This window comes from Mastigoproctus giganteus, chromosome 5 (assembly GCF_048544385.1).
Source record: "Mastigoproctus giganteus isolate SK-2022 chromosome 5, ASM4854438v1, whole genome shotgun sequence".
Taxonomy (NCBI): Eukaryota; Metazoa; Arthropoda; class Arachnida; order Uropygi; family Thelyphonidae; genus Mastigoproctus; species Mastigoproctus giganteus.
The window spans coordinates 122,643,128-122,665,574 of record NC_143579.1 but is presented as its reverse complement, the minus strand read 5'-3'; the positions used below and the strand labels follow the sequence as shown (position 1 = coordinate 122,665,574).

The window sequence follows — 22,447 nt, the reverse complement described above, 5'->3', positions numbered from 1 at the left end:
GCTGTCACAGATCACCAATGCCCTTTTACAGATTGCATCTTTGGCATATTTAACGAAATTGTTTCATTTGATGGAGTCGATAGCTTGAAAATGAATACCAAAACAGCATTAAAACGTTTCCCACACCGACTTGAGAAATTTCTCCACGCTTAGTGAAATTTTCTCGCACGCTAAATTAATTGCAGTACAGTGACTTGTTACGAAGTTCCAAGATCAACATTTTAAAAAACAATCAAGTATATTGCTTGTAATATTTACGTTATGTGCATTTATCTGAAGTCTAGTCATCACTCAGTATAGTATTAGACATCGTGCTTAAGGACAGTTTATTTGAACATTGTATCGTAATTAATGCAACCAATGCAGTTACATTTTCAAAGAGTTAATAATGGCCGATAAGAATGAAAAAGCAACAACATCTGGGTGCAGTACGAAGACTATAAATATAAGAAAAAGACTGAATTTGAAAATCAAATTAGACGTTTTGAAGCGAATCGATTCCGGTCAACCATAAGCAGATGTGTGCCATAATTTAGGACTTGCAAGTTTAACTGTAAGAACAATTATAAAAAAATTAAAGAATTAATTTTAGTAATGGGAAAGATAGATAATGTGTGCCATATACTTTAATAAAATTGTTGAGAGTATACTGAAAATTTTAAAATCGAAAACCTATAGTACTTTTGGGAAATATTATGTTGTGAATTTAAAGAAATTCACAACATAATAAATAAATTCAAAACGCATTGAATTTCAACATCGAGGAAATTCACATGCACATGTATTATTATGGACGAACATGCACCCTCTGCACCATTAGAAGAAAAAGAAGGTGGGATGGAAGAAGCAATCCAAATGATAATGCATTATGCTCTATATAGAAAACTTCAGATTATTCAAATTTACAGCAACATAAACATACTTTTACCTGTTATAAAAATAATAATGCAAACCAACACGAATGTCGATATGAAGCAACTTTTTTGTCACAAACTCGTATATTGCTACCGATGGCCACAGATGACCTTCGTCATCTGTGGCCATCCAAAAAATATCGTAAAATGCTTGACTCATTAGAATTGGATAATCATTTTAATTTCAAAGAATTCCTTAAATCAAATCAATGCCAATCAGAAGAAGAATATCTAAATATTTTGAGGGCTGGTATTAAACAACCACGTGTATTTCTTAAACGCAAGATAGAAGAGAAATTTATGAATAATTATAATCCTTGGATTTTAGGAGTGCTCAAGTCTAATTCGGATTTACAATTTACCATAGAAGAATATTCATATGCGGCATATGTAGTTGAATATGTGAATAAAACTAACAGAGGAATAAGCAACCTGCAAAGGAAAATTATAGAGCTACAAGAAGAATATCCTGATATGGTAAATTGGAAATCCGAATTAGACTTGAGCACTCCTAAAATCCAAGGATTATAATTATTCATAAATTTCTCTTCTATCTTGTGTTTAAGAAATACACGTGGTTGTTTAATACCAGCCCTCAAAATATTTAGATATTCTTCTTCTGATTGGCATTGATTTGATTTAAGGAATTCTTCGAAATTAAAATGATTATCCAATTCTAATGAGTCAAGCATTTTACGATATTTTTTGGATGGCCACAGATGACGAAGGTCATCTGTGACCATCGGTATCTAACACGAGCATTTCGTATCTAACACGAGCATTAAGTGTAGATATATTGAATTCTGTGGAGATGAGTTCACAAGAGACAGCTTGGTATTTATTGTGATACCCAGTGTCCGTGTCTTGAAGAGCGGTTGAATACGTGCCAATGGTATGGCCACTTGAGCGTCAGAAATTACGTAAATGAAAAGCTGAATTGGATGAACAACAAGTTGATAGTGAGTCTTTGGATATATGGAAAGATGGTATTTTTTGATAAATATGAAAAATGGGGCGAAACATTAAAAGATATAGCTTTTGTACAATTTACTGCTCATTATCGAAAAGGAAATGGGGGATTGGTTGTGATTTCCTAAAATAATTTGGTATCAGAATTATAATACATGTCTTCATGAACATATACGCAAAATGGTAACTTTACACATAATTTTAGTTTCGTAATGAGTTCCTGCAGTAAAGATGTTTTTAACGGCTGTTGCTGTGACATTATCAGTGACACTATCAGTCTCAGAGTAGAGCGGCAGCAACCCATGTACCTGGTACATAATTACATTTTTTTTTTTTATATGGCTCTGTTGTTAGTTCTTGTGTGAGAATAGATTTTTCCACATAAAAAATTATTATAGAGGCCCTGCTACTCTTTGCCTTGCAGTCAGTCCAAGATTTTTAACCTCTGGGTGGTTTTTTATTTGCACATCTTTCTCTGTTGTGGTTTCTTTGAGAACACCAGTGTTCCTGATTTTTCTGACTGTTCTCACTTTGACCTGTTTAAATTAGGGCTACAGCTTCATACCAACATTTGTAACTTCCTCACTACTCTAAGATGGCTCATTGTTGTGATCTGGTAAGCGTAATTTTGTTGTCATTGTTTTTGTTGGGTACTGTGGACCCTGTTTGATTGTCTTTCTCATGTGTGGAAGATTTAGTACTTGGGGCTGAGTCCAAGTAACCAGTCTGAGTGCCTGTACAGACTGGTTACTTTGCTTTTAGAAGTTTTCTTTTTCCTTAGTGGTAAGTTCTAATTTGGCATGCAGGACCTGATTCTCCATGTGCCGGAAACTGGAAAGGACATTCTCTATAATTAGACCGGGGTTCGAGCCCGTCACCACCAAATACGGAGGATGCGGAAAGGTCAGGAAATGACCACTGCATATCCCGGAGCAATATGGCCTTAGTTGCTAATGCTCCTAAAAAACCAAATAATAACAATAACATTCTCTATATCCTTTCCAGTTCAGTCCAGTATTCAACTATTTGCACTCAGAGAGCAGTTATAATCCTGCTGGACTGTAATGCCATAATGTTTTCCAATTTTAAGCAAATTGGTTAAAAATTGCCACAAATACAAATATGTTTGTACTATTGCATCAAGTGGCATCACTTCCTCTGTCTTTGGCTAGCTTGACTAGGATTTACAGCTTCAATAACTTTTAGGGTTTCCATATCTTGCATTTTCCCCAACTTCAGTCCTGTTTTAGGGGTGGGGTTAGTGATTGTGAGGGTGATCTGGCAGTTTTGTGGGGCCTTATGTTCTATGCAAGCCCTGGTTTATACTCTTCGTCTTCAGCAAAATTTACTTGTGGCACATTTCTAGTGTGTTTCTTAGAAGTGACATAGGGTTATAAAGTACTTTCTGTTTTGGAATCCATAATTTAAATTCTAGATCAAACAGGGAATCAATTGATATCCTATTTGTACAGTTATGCCTATTATTACCCAAGATACAAAACATTTCGAGTTTGGGGGGAGGGGGATGAAAATGGGGTGGAACTGTCTTGTAAAAATATGTTATGTTTATAACTAAAAACACCTTGAAGGTTACATACCTACTTATTGGTAAGAAATAAATCCTTAACATAAAATGTACTAGCAACTTCAAGCCTCAAAAGATCAGGCAAGAAGCAATGACTTGACAGAAAAGCAATCGATAGCAATAACAGTAATATTGCTATACTACAGTCATGGTGGTGACGTCTTCACCATAGCGATAACATAGAAACAATAAATGTTGATTTACAAGCCATAACCCATGGTGGGTTTTGTCAATGATGTACAGGAATTTTTCTAGCAGGAATAAGTAATGATTATCCCATCTTGAGAACTGTATATGGGTCTGGAGGCATCATTTTAAGAGGGATGTAGATCTGTTGAAAGAGGTGCTGAATAGGTTTAGATTGGTGAGGGAGAACAAGAAAAGCTTCAGTTCTGCAAATTGCTGCAGATTTGATTGCAGTATTTGAATGGATTGAGCAAGATCAGTGCTGATGGTTTTCTTCCTCTTGCTTAGACTACACAATGAGGGGACATAAATTATCTCTAAATAGGCCCACAAGGCTGGGACAATTCATATTGAGCAATTAAACTCTACACCAGCTGAATCCAAATAAACAAATTCCAATCCTTCAACTAAAACACTTTATTTACAGTAAAATAAGATAAAATACGAGTGTATAAAACAAAATTAAATGAAATAAAATAAAATATATAGTAGTCTAAAACTGATGTGATTTAATTTACAATAAAATACAAAAATATAAAATATGATGATAAAAGCGATAAAAACAGTTAATAAAATACCGTAACAACTGTAGCTTTCGGAGATAGCGATCTCCTTTCTCAACAGCATATTTCTGCTGTGCGGCACATCCTTAAATAGCAGATCCACTTCACTTCGTCACATGGTTCCTCGGGAGTAAGGCCGGAATTTCCCATTTATGCACCGGAACTGGAAATGGCTTGGGAGCGTGCTAGCTGAAACCGTTCATCTCGCCCAAGAACCAGGGTTTCAAAGAGGGGATGTAAGCGTACACCCTTGTCTCTATTAATGGAATTGCTAGCTGCCCCAATACGTAAACTCTCAAGCCATTTACTGTCCCAGAACCCCTGTGCATGATCCGTGATGACAGCATCCTCCGGGGAGATTTGATGTTGCTTCTCCCAGAAATGTTCTGTCACGGCATACTTCCCATAGTTTGTGGACTTTATTGCATTCATATGCTCTCCCAGACGGTCTTTCAGTCGTCGCCCCCGTCTCACCTACATAACACACCCCACAATCCGGGCATTTAATTTCGTATACCACCGTACTGTTGGCTTCTTTCGCTATGGGGTCTTTGACACAAGATATCACTGTGTACAACCTTCATCCCGGGAGTTGCACACAGCGTATCTGGAACCCCCGAATTATTCGTGCATGTGGTTTGAAAGGCCCGGATAGTAGAGAATGTATGCAGTGCTCACAGGGGCAAACGGCTCAGTACGGGTGGACTCCGCTCCTCTAATAATTCTGTCCAACACCCACTGGGGTAGCCGCATTTCTTGAGGTCTGCCGTGACACGAATAATTTCGTTGTCTCTGTCCTCGGAGGTACTACAGTGGGACCACACCCTATCTACTAAAGCCTTGACAACACTACCCTTGTGTTGGCTGGCTTGTGCTGAGGTATAATGAGTATATTGACCTCGGCACATGGGCTTTCTAAACTTGGTTTTGAGCCTACAACCATCCCTAATAACCAGTTTAACCAACACGTCAAGGAATGGTAGGGTTCCCTCTGCTTCCACCTCCAAAGTAAATTTAATAAAAGGGGAGAAGCTGTTAAGTACATCAAGTATCTGTTCCTCCCTCCCCTTTTGTATAATGGTGAATGTGTCATCAACAAATCTTTTCCATTTATGCATGGGAAATTCCAAACCCTCAAAAATTCTAACTTACAACTCTTCCATAGCTAAGTTAGCCACTATGGCACTAATGGGGGAACCCATGGCTGTGCCATGGACCTGCTTATACATGACATCTTGGAAAACCATGGTAGTACTGGATAAACAGAACTCCACACCCTCACAAATATCATTAACATTAAGAGGAGACCTAGTACTTAACAAAACATCCTTTTCTAATGCCATTCTAACACATTGGACTCCGAATTTAATCAGTTTTAGACTACTATATCAGTTTTAGACTACTATATATTTTATTTTACTTCATTTAATTTCATTTTATAAGCTCGTATTTTATCTTATTTTATTGTAAATAAAGTGTTTTAGTTGCGGGATTGGAATTTGTTTATTTGAATACCGGCTGGTGTAAAGTTTAATTGGTCAATAGGGACATAAATTGAAAGTGAGAAAGGTTGGGTGCAGGATAGATGTGTGGAATTTTGCCTTCAGCCAGTGGGTGGTTGATTGTTGGAACAAACTTTCATCTATTGTGGAAATGACTAGTTTGAATAAATTCAAGGATGAACTAGATAAACTATTGGAGGAGATGGATAATACTAAACAAGGGACTAATGCCAATGGCAATTCATGAGGATTTGGTTACAACATTGTTTTTTTTTTTTTTTTGATTTGGTAGTTATTGGCGCATCGGCTTCTGTAGCCATATTGCACCTCCCAAGGTTTTTGCAGTACTTTGATCCAAGCCCGAGGCGGGAATCGAACCCGCGACCTTTGGGTTGCCGGGCAGGTACTTTACCCACTCGGCTAGCCCGGTCGGCTACAACATTGTGGGAGGATGCTGCTTCCTATTGTATGGCTAAGAAGTCGACAGCAGAATTTAAATGATGGAGCGAGAGCCTGGAAGATGACCCATGCCATAGAACACCTGTGTCCATCACTCCTGAAGTTGTTGACAGTGTGCATGATCTGGTGATGAGTGATCAATGAGTAACAGTTCAGTACATTGCCAACATTTTGGGCATGCCATCTGAACACATGTACCACATAATAACAGAGGTTTTCACAATGAAAAATGTATCAGCATGATGAGTCCCAAAGTTGTTGACAGCAGATCAAAAACACAGAGTTGTCAAGTCAAGTGAAAATCTTCATTGTTTTCAAGCAGACAGCGAATTTCCTTGCAAGGTTTGTGACCATGAATGGGAACTGGTTTCATCACTTTCAACCAGAGACAAAGGAGCAGTCCAAACGGTATAAACACAGCTATTCTACCCCCTCAAAAGAAAGCCAACTCAATTCCTTCTACTGAAGGAATTGAGTTGGCTTTCTTTTGAAGTGATGGCATTGTTTTTTTGGGATTCTGATGAAGTGTTGCTAGTAGATTACCTTCGGAATGGCCAGATGGTCATAGGGGACCTGCTATGCAGACCCCGTGAGGTGTTTACATGAAAACATCAAAGACAAACACACTGTTTCACCAGGACAAAGTGCCTACTCACAAGTCTGTCATTGCTGTTGCTGCACTGTACGAGTGCAGCTTTGAAACCTTGGACCATCCCACATATGCATGAGATCTAGCACCATCAGACTTTCACCTCTTTCCTAATTTGAAAAAAAAATACTGGTTGAATCCATTTTCCCACAGACAGTGATGTCATTGCTGCAGTGGATGCATTCCTGCTAACCGAAGAGAAAACTCTCTTCACAGCTGGAATCGACACATTGCAGCATCAGTGAAAAATATGTATTGACTCTGAAGAGGACTATGAAAAGCAATGTGTTAACCAGACTCCTCAAATAAACCCTTCATGCTCAGGTCACAAACTTTTCAAATGTTCCTCTTGTGTTAGAATTATTTTTTTTGACTAAAAAGCATAATTCCTTATGAATTTATAACAGTAGGTTGTACTCTTATTAAGACATTATCTACTTAGAAATAATTAAGTGCTTAAGAGATCCACTTAGAAGAGATTCGTAATCTGTGGTATGGAAAAATTAGAAATTTCTAAAAGGTGATACTACTACTCATTTTGTGACAGTAATTTCTGATTACCTTTCAGACCACTCTGTAACTGTCTTTGACAACCTTCATGTTTGTGTGACCTAATACTGTGTGATTTTTATTTTTTCCCCAAACTAAAGAATTCACTGAAGAGAGAGGTTTCTACTGAAGTCAAAGTAATGGCAGATACAATGGGACAATAGGAAAAATGCATAAATAGTCATGATCATTATTTTTAAAAATTTGATCCATAATTATCTGCAACCTCAGTATATAACATCTTGTTATGCTTTAGTTTCGGATATAATGCAGGTGTGATAATTACCTGAGATTGATATTAAAAAAATGAGTTTATACCACAAAACTAATTTCACAATAGGTAAAAGTAAATATCTCTTTCTCAGAGAGAAATTACTGCAGTAGTTTCCAGTGTGGAGCATACCCCCCAGGGGGGTTATGCTTTGTACATTAATGAATGTTTATCAGATTAACCTATTCAAAGTAGGAGTTGGCAACTCACATCCTGATTTGTTGACAGCTAAAATACTGCCAATCTACAAATTTTGATAAATCAAAAATGGAAAGCTATAGAGAAACAAGTAAAAGAAGAAAAGTTTATAGCATTTGACATGCTTTTACACTTTTTATAATAGTATTTTGTAATATTTTCTTTGTTTTCTTTGAAAGTTTATTTTGTTTCATCTTTGAAAAATGCTTTCTTGTCATCCTGTGCCCAAATAACTATAAAATGAATATCACAAAATCAAGTAAAATGTGACAATTACATTTATATAATAAATATACCAATGCACTTCTTTTTTTAATCTCTTAGTCATACATCTCACATTATGAAGATGGAAATTAAATGCAGCCTGCCATCCACAGATTCAAAATGAAGGATAGAGATGAAAGGGAAACATTGCACATGTCTGAGACCAATTATTGTAGACCTGCAATTAGTTCCTCAACTTGGGAAGCAGTAAAAAACCATATCAGTGAAACGTTAATTACATGTGGTGAAACTTGCAAAATAAACATTCCTCTCTGAAAGAGGACCAAGCTGCTGCATTTTTGAAATGTATGTTTGGTACAGAGGTAACTTTTTGAAAATAACAGCATACATCATCCTTTTCTAGACTAAAAAATAATTTTTAGAATACCAAAAACTGCTAATTCAAAGTGTACATGAACTGCTGAACGTCCTGCATGTTGTTATTTTTGCTCATTACTTTGGTATTCCCCATATTATTACTGGGAACCAAACAAAGTACTGTTTGTGGGGGGGGGGGCGAGTGGGGAGTTCGATAGTTTAAGAAGTAAGGCTGCTGTGCTTTTTGTTTTTCTGTCTTTACTGTTTGGAGATATTCTTGTCTCTCCATTGACAGTAACAGAGTTTGCCTTACCATCTTAAATAAAAAAAAAAAAAAACTATATTTATCCATGAGTCAACTAAAAATTGCTAAGTCTTCCTATGTGACGTGATTGAGCCTAATTGACAGTTGGTTAATTGAAAAGTTAGTTATAGCGGGGTACCATAAAAAAGTACACACACAAAAAATAATTTTATTTTCACTTAAAACATACTTGTACATTAATTTACATAAAATCAGTTATTTTCATCTGTTTAGATGTTGAAATGTAACGTTTTGCAACATAGTTTCTCCACTTTTTTTTTTTTTTTTAAATATTATTTCATTGATGGTTGAATCAGGCTGTTGTGCAGTATAATGGAAAGCTGTATCTAAGGTGTTATTGGCAGCTGCATGAAAAAGTTTTAGCCCTGATCTGATTCAGCTTCTTCTTCATACCTTCATATTTTGATCGATCTGTTTCCACATTGGTGTGCATGCATGCAAGAGAGGTTTCTGCCTCATCCATAATTTCATTTTCAAACAAAGCATCAGTGATCAGTGGGTACAGTTCTGTCTGAAACTATCATATTTATTATTGTATGTGTTCTGCTGCAGATCTTCAGGACCTTCAGTTTTCCTGAAATCAGTTAATAAACAATGTTCTTTGTTTTCTTCTTGTGGTTCATGAATTTTGTTAGTATGGTCAACCATGAAAAGTAAATGTTTTAACTTATAATTTCCCATGCTAGTGCTATATTGTAAACATTCCACCCTGCTGACTTTTAATGATTCTATGAGATCTATATTTGTCTCCTATTTTTTGCAAAATTGATCTTAAAACCATAGGCTTAATCAAATATGTTGCATTTGGTGGTAAGAACATGGCCTTTACATCCTTTTCTTTAAATTCCTCCTAACTGGGATCTGAAGGAACATTATTCAGAAAGAGGATAGCCCTTTCAGGTAAGTATATTTAACTGTTTCTTTACAGAAGGTGCAAATATATGGTTAATTCTTTGAATAATGCAGAGTCCGTCCATGCTGATTATTGTGAGTGGCAGTAAAGTAAAGGTAAAAAATTTATAAAAATAGTTTTTCTTAGTTTGACACAGGATTTCCCAAAGTGTGGTCTGCAGCCCAGTATCGGTCTGCAAAAAGAAAATAACAGTCCTTGAACAACTTATTTGAAATATACCTACATAAGACTATAAGAAAATTTCTTGAGAAAATGAAAATGTAATAAAATACCAAATACCCAGTTATACTAAAAATAAATTTAATGCTTTTATAATTTATTAAATTTATATCTATGATGCCTCCCCCGATGGTATTCTACACCTTGTCGCGGTGGTGGGGGGGGCTTGCGTGTCCCGATGACCCGGAGAGCTAAGTCGGCGGTAGCTTAGCTACTGGTAGGGCCTCCCAAGCCGGACAGGTCAAAGGGTAGGGGGCCAGACTAAGAGAGATACCCCGGCCCTCTAGGTTGGGGGGTTGCTGCAACGGGCTAGCTCCTCGTTCAGTGTAAAAAATACACAAATGCTAAACGACCTACAAGTGAAAATGGACTGCACTTTAGGAAACGACTCGGCAAATGGAAAAGAATTATGATTTTGGGATGCTGGAATATTCAAGGCCTTTCAACTAAAAGAAACTTTCTTTCGGATGAACTGCAAAAATTCAAGTTAGACATTGTCGTGTTACCAGAGACAAATAAAAAGAGATGTGGAGAGGAAATAATGGGAGAATACTACCATTTTTGGAATGGAGTTGATAAGAGTGAAAGAGCAAGAGTAGGAGTTTCTATTGCTGTTAAAAAGAAATTGAGACACAACATCAAAAACTGGCAATTTATTAATGAAAGAATGATCTCATTGGAACTGAAAATGTATGGGAGAGAAATATGTATTTTGGGAATATATGCCCCGACTAATGACACCACCGATACCTTGAAGGATGAATTTTGGGAGGATCTGAGAGAACTAATAGAAAAAATTCCTAAGAAAAAAGAGATATTTCTAATGGGAGATTTCAATGTAAGAGTAGGAACTGAACAAAATAGCAAAGTTATTGGAAGATTTGGAGAGAAAGAGAGGAATAACAATGGAGATAGACTATGCAATCTTTGTGAACGTTCGACTTGAGAATAAACAACACATTTTTCCAACACAAGGATATCACTTGGTCACAGGAGACAAGACAAATTAGATCAGTTATAGATTACATTATTTCAAAACATTCAGGGACATATCTCAGGCAGAGCTGACGAGGCTACTAGAGACGGTCGTGTTCAAAGCCGCTAAGTAGATTTTCTTATTTATTGATTTGAAATTATTGTTTTTCTAAAACTTTTGATTTAAATTTAGTAGTATAACATTATTTTGTGATTTTCTGATTAATTTGGTGTATTTATTCTTTACTTGGCCTTGTAATTGCATAAAAGTATCGGTAAGGGTTTCCACGTGTTTCAACTCCGCTACCGTTCGTAAATTTCCCGCCATTGTGATACGATAGCGTTAGTTGAACTTCGTTAGCAGTTAAATTGTACGTTTAAATAAATACATATAACGACTTAGATTACAAACGAATATAATTAATTATATTTAACATAATTAATAACATAACATAATTAATTAATAAATTAATAGAATCATGACTCAGACCAGAGCAGCAAAGCAAAAGGCTCAAGCTAATGGAAGTGCTGTGGCTCAGAGCAGAACTGAGGGGGGCAGTTGTCCTCTGACTCACAGCCTTATAAAATGCACTGTTTGCTTGATGTTTGCAGAGCAATCGGGTACGGGACATGATACTGCCATGGGTGATGTCTTTGTGTGTGCGCAATGCAAGGAGTGTATCGATATCAGGCAACAACTCGGCGTTCTTGTGGGCCTATATGAGAGCTTGAAGGACAGGGTGGATGCCCTCGAAGAAACTAAATTGAGGGGCCCATCAAGCTCTCAGCTGCCCATATCAACGCCAGAGCTTGCACTTGGGCATCGTGTGACACAGAAGCAACCCCCAAGGCAGAATGCGCTGGTCCCGAAGGAACTAGTAGTTGTTGGTGACTCTATTGTCAGGGAAACGGGGAACATGCTTTGTAAAAAAGATAGGTGGAACAGGACCAGGGTATGTCTGCCAGGGGCAAAGGTTGATGACGTTGTAGAGCGAATATCATCTTTTAAGGGAACAAAAGGTGATATAGTTGTACACGTTGGCACTAATAATATTAAGAGTAGGAGACCGGCAGAATTACTTAACAAGTACAGGTCACTGCTGAACAAAAGCCGAGAATTAGGGTTGAATTTGAAAGTGTCTGCAATTCTGCCCAGACACGATAGGAGGGAGTATATGATGAGAGCCTTGTCGATCAATTCGGCCCTGGAAAGATTGTGCAAGGCTCAAGGGGTAGAATTTTTTTCAGCCTGGACTGTACTTGTTAACAGGAGAGATTGCTTCTACAGGGATGGGATACACTTAAATAGAAAGGGTGCAAGAATATTTGCTGATGCTATCGAGGCAGTGTTAGGTGGGTCGGAAAACTGCTAGCTTGGGGGGAGACAAAGACCAATAGATTGACAGTAGCCACTGGCAGAGGTGAAAGAGATTCTTGCACTGCTTCTATTAGAATGAGCAGAAGCCTGAAAAACAAGATGCATGGTATTTCAGAGACTGCTGGGAGCCATTGCGGTACAAGTAAACACATGGGTTGTGTTAGGGCAGCTAAGAATAGAAACAGGTGCAGGTATACTTGTGTGTACACCAATGCTAGGAGTTTAGTAAATAAATTTGATGAATTTGAGGTATTGCTCAAAACATCAAAGGCAGATATTGTTGGGATATCAGAGACGTGGTGTCACACAGATATAAGGGATGCAGAACTGCAATTTGGGGAGTACAACGTCTACAGAAAGGATAGACAGGATAGGAAGGGGGAGGGATTATGCTATTAGTTAAGAAACACATAAAAACCAAGGAAGTGAAGCCAGTCGACATCGCTGGACAGTGCAGTGTTGAGTCAGTTTGGTGTGACATAAGCATTGGGAGATCAAAATTGAGAGTAGGAGTGTGCTATAGGCCTAATGACTCTGATGAGTATAATAAGGAACTGTACAGGGAAATAGAGTGGGCCAGTAAATCAGAGAGTCTTATAATGGGAGATTTTAATTTCCCAGATATTGACTGGAATTTGGGGGCTGGTTACTCAAGCACTAGCAGGGCTTTTGTGGATTTATTGGATGATTGTTTTCTACATCAGCATGTTCGGGAGGCAAATAGAGGGAGTAATACTCTTGATTTGATTATCAGCAGTGATTCTTCATGCATTAAGAATCTGCAGATAAATGAACCACTAGGTGGCAGTGATCACAGTGTGCTGAAGTGGGATTTACTCAAAGAGGTAACTACCATTAGGGGTAAAGGGAAGGGTTATTGCTTCCGTAAAGGCGACTACGATGGACTGAGACAGTATTTAAATTCTATACAGTGGGACCAACTGATGATGTTACCAACAGCAAATTTAAAATGGGAAGCATTCAAAGAACTTATCTTGGAAGCTACTAGGCTTTACATACCAACTAAGAAATATTGTTCAAGGTTTAGGCCAAAATGGATGTCAGATGAACTAATGAGGCATATGGCAGAGAAGAAAAATGCATGGGATACTTACAAATTAACACATGACACAGAAGCCTGTGATAGATACAAGTTGATATGCAACCAAGTTACAAAGGAGGTTAGGCAGGCGAAGGCAGATTACGAGAAATCCTTGGCAAGGGATGCAAAGAAAAACAGCAAAGAGTTCTTTACTTATGTAAACTCTAGAAGGAAGGGGATGAATCAGATTGGTCCACTTGATATTGATGGGTCAACTGTTGATGATCCTGCTCAGGTAGCTAACAAACTAAATGAATATTTTGCATCGACATTCACACATGAGGAGTTATTCAGCAAGGGGAATGCCAGAGGTGTATTCAACTCTAGCAGTAAGCTACAGAATCTTGAAATAACTGGGAGTAAAGTGGAGGAGAAACTGTTGAAGATAAACACAAGAAAGGCACCCGGGGTGGATGGGATCTATCCAGTTATATTAAAGGAGGCAGCAAAGGAAGTAAGCAAACCCTTAGCCATAATTATGAGAGCTTCCTTGGACTCAGGGGAGGTACCCATAGACTGGAAATGTGCAAATGTGACCCCAATTCACAAAGGAGGATCAAAGGCTGACACAAGTAATTATAGACCTGTGAGCTTAACTTCTGTTCCAGGAAAATTAATGGAGGCACTGGTTAAAGAAGCACTGCAGGATCATTTAGACAAGACTTCAGTTATAGCTCAGACACAGCATGGTTTTGTTAAGGGGAAGTCTTGCCTGACCAACTTGATTGGATACTATGATGCAGTCACAAAAGAACTGGATGCAGGGAATAACTTTGATATTATATACTTGGATCTTAGAAAGGCTTTTGATACTGTTGCACATGGAAGACTGCTACACAAATTGGAGCAGTGTGATATTGGAGGCAAATTGCTGCTATGGATAAAGGGGTGTTTGAGGGGGAGAAGACAGAGAGTGGTAATCAATGGACACTGCTCATCGTGGACTAATGTTATTAGTGGAGTCCCTCAGGGCTCAGTGTTGGGTCCATTATTGTTTTCTGTATTTATAAATGATATTGATGATGGTATATCAAGCTTAATGTCCAAGTTTGCAGACGATACAAAGGTTGGCAGGGTTGTCAAGGACACTACTGACACTATGCTGCTGCAACAGGATCTGGAAAGGTTTAGCAGATGGGCTGAGGGGTGGCAAATGAAGTTTAACATTGACAAATGTAAAGTACTACACATGGGAAACAGCAACCCCAGAGCAACGTATCAACTCAGTGGTACTACACTGACAGTGGTAGAGAATGAAAGGGACTTGGGGGTGGTTGTGCAGGCAGATATGAAGTTCTCTGAGCAGTGCAGACGGGCTGCAAGAGTAACTCATGGAGTATTGTCAATGATGTACAGGAATTTTTCCAGCAGGGATAAGGAGGTGATTATTCCATTGTATAAGGCAATGGTCAGGCCACACCTAGAGTACTGTATACAGGTCTGGAGGCCTCATTTCAAGAAGGATGTAGAGCTGCTGGAACGTGTACAGAGAAGGGCAACAAGATTAGTGAATGGAACAAAAGGGTGCTCTTACGAAGAAAGGCTTAAGTTTTGCAAATTACAGTGTCTGGATACCAGGCACCAGCGAAGTGATCTGATTGAGGTGTATAAAGCCTTGAATGGTTTGAGCATGCTCAATGCTGATGGGATTCTTCCTCTAGCTCAGAAAAATCACCTGAGAGGGCATAAATTCAAATTGAGGAAAGACAAATGTAGGATAGACGTGCGGAAATTTGCCTTTAGCCAGCAGGTGGTTGGTTGGTGGAACAGACTTCCATCCCTTGTGGTGGAGGTTGATAGCCTAAATAAGTTTAAGACTCAGCTGGACAGGTATTTTGAACAAACAGAGGGGTGAAGTGGAAGTGGGTTTTTTTTTTTTTTTTTGGCTGATGCTGCATAAGCTTGCTTTCTTGCATCAAATGCCTCTACTAATGCTAATGCTAATATGTATTGAAAGATGTCAGAGTTTATAGAGGAGCTTAATGTGGATCTGACCATTTTCTTGTTAAAACAGCACTGAGCTGGAACTGGATTAAGAAAATATGTGTGGACAACCAACAATGCAGGGAAGGAGAAATGCTACAAGTGGATCAATTTAACATTGACCTACTCTAGGATGACAGCATTAGAAACAACTTCACCAGAGACTGGATGCTGCAATTAACATAGAGATAAAAGGTAATACTGAAGAAATCTATGAATATTTAAAATATACTGTTAAAAAAATAGCTCATGAAATCCTAGGCAAAAAGAAGAGCCAAGGACCAAAAAAGACCTGGATTACAGAGAAAGTAAGAGCTGCTGTAGAGGAAAAGAAACTTGCATATCACAAATGGCTGGGTGATAGGAATGATGCATATAGGAACATTTATGTTGAAAAAAATAAAATAGCCAATCGGTTGGTAGTAGAAGCGAAAAATGAAGAATGGGAAAGGAAATGCGCAACTATTAATAGCAAATTGGGCTTCAAGCAATCAGCGGAATCGTGGAAGGTCCTTAAAGACTTGAGAAAACAGAATAAACACAATGCTGGTTTGCAATTAATACCTTTGAAAGACTGGACGGAGTACTATGAAGGACTTTTAAAAGAAGACTGGGAAGAGTTCAAGACGATGCAGGATTTTGGTGTAGAAGAAAAGTTTCTGTTAGGGAAGTGAAACTCCTGCTAAAGGAAGGAAGGAAGGGATGGCAAATCACCTGGACCTGGAGGAGTTTACATGGTACTTCTGAAATATGGAGGAAGAGGAATGGCTGTTCTGATACAAAAACTGTTAAATAGTATACTGAGAGGAGAAGAAATACCGAAAGAAATGATAACAGGATATAATACAATGTATAAGAAGGGCGATCAGAAAAGCTGTTCAAATTACAGAGGAATATGCGTCCTGAACCTGCTGTTAAAGATTCTTGGAAAATGGATCAGGAACCATTTAGAAGCCCAAATTGAGGTATCAGAAGAACAAAGTGGTTTTTCAGATGGAAGGTCATGTATAGATCATATCTCAACAATATGACAGATCCTTAAAAAATGCCAATCAAAAGAAAAAAAAAAAAATCTTTATGATTTTCATTGACCTTGAAAAGGCATATGACAGTGTTCCAAGAAAACTCTTATGGGAAGCACTGAAAGAGGCAAATATTGATGGACAACTGATTAACATTATTAAGGTGGTGCCTCCATAGCCAGGTGGGAAGGAGCAGCAGTGCGTAGCACACGCTTCTTGATTAGACCAGGGTTCGAGCCTGTCACCACCAAATACGGAGGATGCGGGAAGGTCATGGAATGGCTACCGCATATTCCCGGAGCAATATGGCCTTAGTTGCTAATGCTCCTAAAAACTAAAACAAACAAACAAACAAACAAAACAAACATTATTAAGGCAATTTACAGGAATAATAGATGCAGAATTAAAGTGGGATCAGCTTTGTCACCACACTTTAAGAGGCTTATTACAAGGTTGTTGCATGTCACCAACACCTTTCAAAATTTATATCGACATCTGCCTAAGATCCTGGTGAAAAAAATGTAATAAAATGGGATTGCCGATTAATAAGAACACCTATATTCACAATTTACTTTTTGCAGATGATCAGGTGGTGATAGCCAAGACTTAGAAGATGCAAAGTATGCATGTCGTCAATTGTTTGAGGAATATAAACAATGGGGTCTAAAAATCAATTTTAGCAACACTGAAATGTTGTCTTCAGGGCCAGGACGTGTTCTAAATATTGCAGGCTTTAAAATCAAACAAGTTGATAAATTCAAATATTTGGGATCAATCTTACAAAGTGATGGATCATCCCAAGCAGAGATCAGTAAGAGAATTACAGACGGCAGAAAGGCTATCGGCATGTTAAATTCTGTTCTGTGGAGCAAAAATATCCTAAATAAAACAAAGAAACTTATATTTCAAACGATTGTACAAAGTCTTCTATTGTATGGAGCGGAAACCTAGACATTGAATAGGCGAGCGAGAAAACAAATTGCTCTCCACAGAAATGGATTTTTGGAGACGCTCAGCAGGAACTTCTAGAAGAGACAGAAAACGGAATGAAGACATAAGGGAAAAAATGGAAGTGAAAAAGACTATTATTGACACCATCAAAGAAAAGCGTCTAACATGGTATGCATCCGTTTTACATGTCCATACCATGTTAGAAAAGCGTCTAACATGGTATGGACATGTAAAACGGATGCAAAAAAACAGATATCCAAAGGCTATCCTGGAATGGATACCTCCTGGAAGAAGAAGAGGAAGACCTAGGAGGACATGGATGGATGAAGTACGGGAGTGCATGACAGCCCGAGGCTTAACTGACCAAGACACCTTGAACTGCACTTTATGGCGGGAAAAAATTCCTAACAAGAAATAACTTGTAGGCTGAGGAAACCCATTGTAAATGGAAACACTCCTCTTGAAGAAGAAGATCTATGATGCCTCCAGATGACTCTGCTCTTAACAAAAGAAAAAAACAGTGTGTGATGCGCTCATCAATTTTATTATGCCATGTAAGTAGCATGCATGCGTACATGCTTCTGAGGTGACAGACTGCCTGTGCCATCTCTAACTTATGAACCATGCCGCAATCATCAGCAATCAGTGAGAACCTGACAAGCTGTATATACATGCCTGTCTTATTCCTTTTTGTTGCTGTCGCCTGTGAAGTATTACACATTTTTTTCAAATAAATATTTATATAAACATCCTGTCATTTTTAATATGGATAAGTTGCTGAAGAAATGTCCACTTAACAAGTCAAGTGATGTGCATTCTAGTACAAGTAGAGATAATGGAAATAATATTAATAAATGCCCTGGCAATGGGCAGACTGACAGCATGGAAGAGAAATCCAAAGCCTCTTGGAAAAGGTAGTATTATGAAAATTTGGTTTTATCTGCAATAAAATTTCAAATTAAGGAAAGACAGTTGTAGAATAGGTGTGCAGAAATTTGCCTTTAGCCAGCGGGTGGTTGATTGGTGGAACAGACTTCCATCTTTTGTTATGGAAGTTGATAGCCTAAATAAATTTAAGGCTGAGCTGGACCAGCATTTGGAATGAATGGATGAGTGAAATGGGAGGATTTTTTTTTTTTTTTTGGCTGATGCTGCATAAGCTTGCTTTCTTGCATCGTATGCCTCTACTAGTGCTAATAAGCACATGTCATTGTGAGTTATTTGTTTTGAAACGTCAAATGAATGCATGAAACCATCAAAACTGAAAGAGCACTTAGTTGTGTGTATCCAGAATACTCAAATAAGGCAAAGGAATTTTTCATTAATAAGAAAAATGAATATATTTATCTAGAAAAAGTTTTGTAAAGACTGTTTCTTTGAGATGTTGCAATGAAGACTTGGTTATGGCTTCATATGAAGTTGCAAAACTAATAGCCCAGACAGGATACCCTCATACTATTGGTGAAAAGTTAATATTTTCTGCACTAAAAGTAATTACATCTCACCTTTATAAAAAAAAAAGAAAGAAAATCAGCTGCATTTACTCTGCTTATCAAATAATATTGTGAAGCATAGAATTGTGGAAATGGCGAATAATATCGAAGAAACTCTCATAAAGTGCATTCAAAACTGAATTTTTTTCTTTACAAGTGGATGAAAGTACAGATAATACCAATAATGTCAATTTAATGTGCTTTGTAAGGTATGATTTTAAGGACACTGTCAGTGAAGATTTTTTGTTTTGTAAACCCCTTACAGTGAGAACAATGGCTGAAGAACTTTTTAAATTAATCAATAATTATATAACTCAAAGTGAAATCGATTGGAACAAATGTGTCGAATTGAGTTGTGATGGCGTCCGGTCAATGGCAGGTTCCCGTAAGGGACTTTTTCCGAGGGTCCGAGAGATGGCTCCAGATTGTGAATGGGTGCATTGTAGTATTCACAGAGACGCATTAGCTGTAAAAAAAAAATGACTTTGGTTTTGAATACAGCTATTCAAGAATAGTAGAAGCAACTACGAAGAAAATTCATCTGTGGGTACTTTTGAGTTGAAAAGGGGAATTATAATTTTCTTCCTAATTTAACTAAATTACAAAAAGAAGCGACATTCTGGCTGAACTTTCTACAGCGATTAAAGAACACCTCTTAGAATTGAAATCAAATCTTCAAGAATATTTTCTTCCAGTTGACAGCAGTAAAATGTGGATTTGAAATCCATCTGAATATTCTACTTTTAATGTGGAAGAATTCTATCTCAATAAACAAGAAATTTATTCTGTTATTGAACTATCACATGACACAGCATTAAAAGACTACTTCAATTGGGTCTCACTGATAAATTTTTGGCTTAGTTGCCGTGAAGAATATAAGCATTTATCAGAAAAAGCACTAAAATTTCTTTTGCCATTTGTAATAACTTACAAATGTGAAACCGGATTCTCAACATTAGTTTTTTTTAAAAAACAAATGCTAGAACAGATTGGACATCGAGCCAGATTTGAGAATCAAGTTGACATCTTTTCCCCCTTGATTTAAAATTACTATATGATGGAAAACAGCATCACCCTACTTGTTAAATAAATTTTTATTTGCTCAGAAATATGAAAATTTTATGTAAACTTTTGATAATAAACAAAGAAATAAATCACTGTTATTTATATTTACCGATTTTAACGAATACCTAATTGCATTATTACTGGTATGTTAAATGTCCTAATGGTAGTGTCATTATTTCCTGAACCTACAAGTATAATTATTAAAAATACATTAATTTATAGCTATAGGAGGGCCGCGAAAAAAAAATCTGCAAACACCGGTCTGCTCTTGAAAAAGTTTGGGAAATGCTGGTTTAACAATAAAACACTTTTTTGATAACTGAGAAGTCCAATAATGTGGCCTACCCTTTCTTTCGAGATGTTCAGCTTGGCAGCAGTGCGACCTTGGGTAATGCAATGATCACTTTGAGTGATGTTATTCACAAGTTATTTGTATATTTAATCACATACCATTATCAGTGCAAGGTTTATCATTCAAATCACCTGTTTCTGGTTCCCTATTACCACATTTCTTTGCCCACCTACACACACACAGTGCTTTCATTGACATATTCTTCCCCATGAACAGCCTTTATTCTCTGATAAATTTCAGCAGAATAACCTTTTCCATGGTTAAGAATTTAGTAACAGCATGCTGTTTAAGCATGTGTTACTGAGTGTTGCACATGCTTAGAGGACATTCTGAAGTCATTTATTTTTTGAATTTTGAAATGTAACATTTTGCAACATAGTTCCTCCTTTTTTTTTTTTTAATTTTTTTATTTAATTGATTATTGAATCAGGTTGTTGTTGTGCAGTATAATGGAAAGCTGTATCTAAGATGTTTTTGGCAGCTGCATGAAAAAGATTTAGCCCTGATCTGATTCAGCTTCTTCTTCATATCTTCATATTTTGATCGATCTGTTTCTGTCATGGTGTGCGTGCACGCAAGAGAGATTTCTGTGTCATCCATAATTTCATTTTCAAACAAAGCAAAAAAAAAAAAAAAAAAACCCTTCCAATTTCACAAATCCATTCACTCCAGATGTTTGTTTAGAACTTATTTAAGTTGTCGACCTCCACTACGACAGATAGAAGTTTGTTCCAACAGTCAACTACCTGCTCGCTAAAGGCAAATTTATGCACAACTATTTTACAAATGCCTTTCCTCAATTTAAATTTATGTCCCTTTAGGTGAGTAATCTGAGCAAGAGAAAGAATCCCATCAGCATTCAGTTTGCTCAAACCATTCCAGGTCTTATACACCTCAATCAGATCACCTGGAAGGTGCCGCATCTTCAGATGCTGCAATTTGCAGAACTTAAGCCTTTCTTGGTAACAGCAACCCTTTGTTTCATTCATTAATCTCGTTGCTCTTCACTGTACTTGTTCCAGCAGCTCTACATCCTTCTTAAAATGAAAAAGTACTGTGTAGTACTACACAGTTGGTACATTACTCTGTGGTTGCTGCTACCTGTATGTGCAGTACTTTACATTTATCAATGTTAAACTTTATTTGCCACCTCTGTTCAACTTTTCTAGATCTTGTTGCAGTAGTGTACTGTTTATATTTTCAAGATCTTGTTGCAGTAGTGTACTGTCATTAACAACCCTGCCAACCTTCATATTGTCTGCAAATTTGGACATTAATCCAGATATAACTTTGTCAATATCATTGATAAATACAGAAAACAACACTGGGCCCAACACCGAATCCTGGGGACTCCACTAATAACATTAGTCCACGAATAGCAGTGTCCATTGATTACCACTCTCTATCTTCTCCCACTCAACCATCTTTTTATCCATTGCAGCAATTTTACTGTAATGGCATACTGCTCCAATTTGTACGGTAGTCTTCCACATGCAACAGTATCAAAAGTTTTCCTAAAATCCAAGTATATGATATCAAAATTATTTTTTGCATCCAGTTCCCTTGTGACCACATCATAGTATCCAGTCAAATTTGTCAGACAAGTCTTCCCCTTAACCAACCCATGATGTGTCTGAACTATAACTGCAGTCTTGTCTACTTCCCCTTAACAAACCCATGCTGTGTCTGAACTATAATCGCAGTCTTGTCTAGATGATACAATGCTTCTTTAACCAGTGACTCCATTATTTTCCTTGGAACAGAAGTTAAGCTAACAGGTCTGTGATTATTCATATCACCTTTTGATCTCCCTTTGTGAATTGGGATACATTTACACCTAGTCCATGGGGACCTCCCCTGAGTCCAAGGATGCTTTCATAATCATGGTTAAGGGTTTGCTTACTTCCTTTGCTGCCTCCTTTAAAATAACTGGAAAGATCCCATTCGCACCAGGTGCCTTTCTGATGTTTAGCTTCAACAATTTCTACTCCACTTTTCTCCCAGTTATTACAAAATCATTTAGCTCCATGCTAGAGTTTGATAAGCTTCTGGACTCCACTTCCTTACAGAGTTAGCATTAGTAGAGACTCTTGATTTTTTAAGGAGTCCTTATGTGCTGTAATGTAATAACTAGATCGTATGTATAGCTTAGCTTAATTTTCAGCACTCACCTCATAGTAATCCGCTTAGCTGGTGGAGAGTTTGTATGTGGTAAATGTATGTATGTATGTATGTGGTAAAA

At 37.4% G+C, this 22,447-nt stretch overlaps 1 protein-coding gene across 2 annotated transcripts in view; it reads left to right on the top strand.

The window, feature by feature from the left end:
• LOC150085673 (endoplasmic reticulum-Golgi intermediate compartment protein 1-like) overlaps nt 1-22,447 on the top strand; it is a 285,607-nt gene that overhangs the window by 55,670 nt on the left and 207,490 nt on the right. The window lies entirely within an intron of this gene.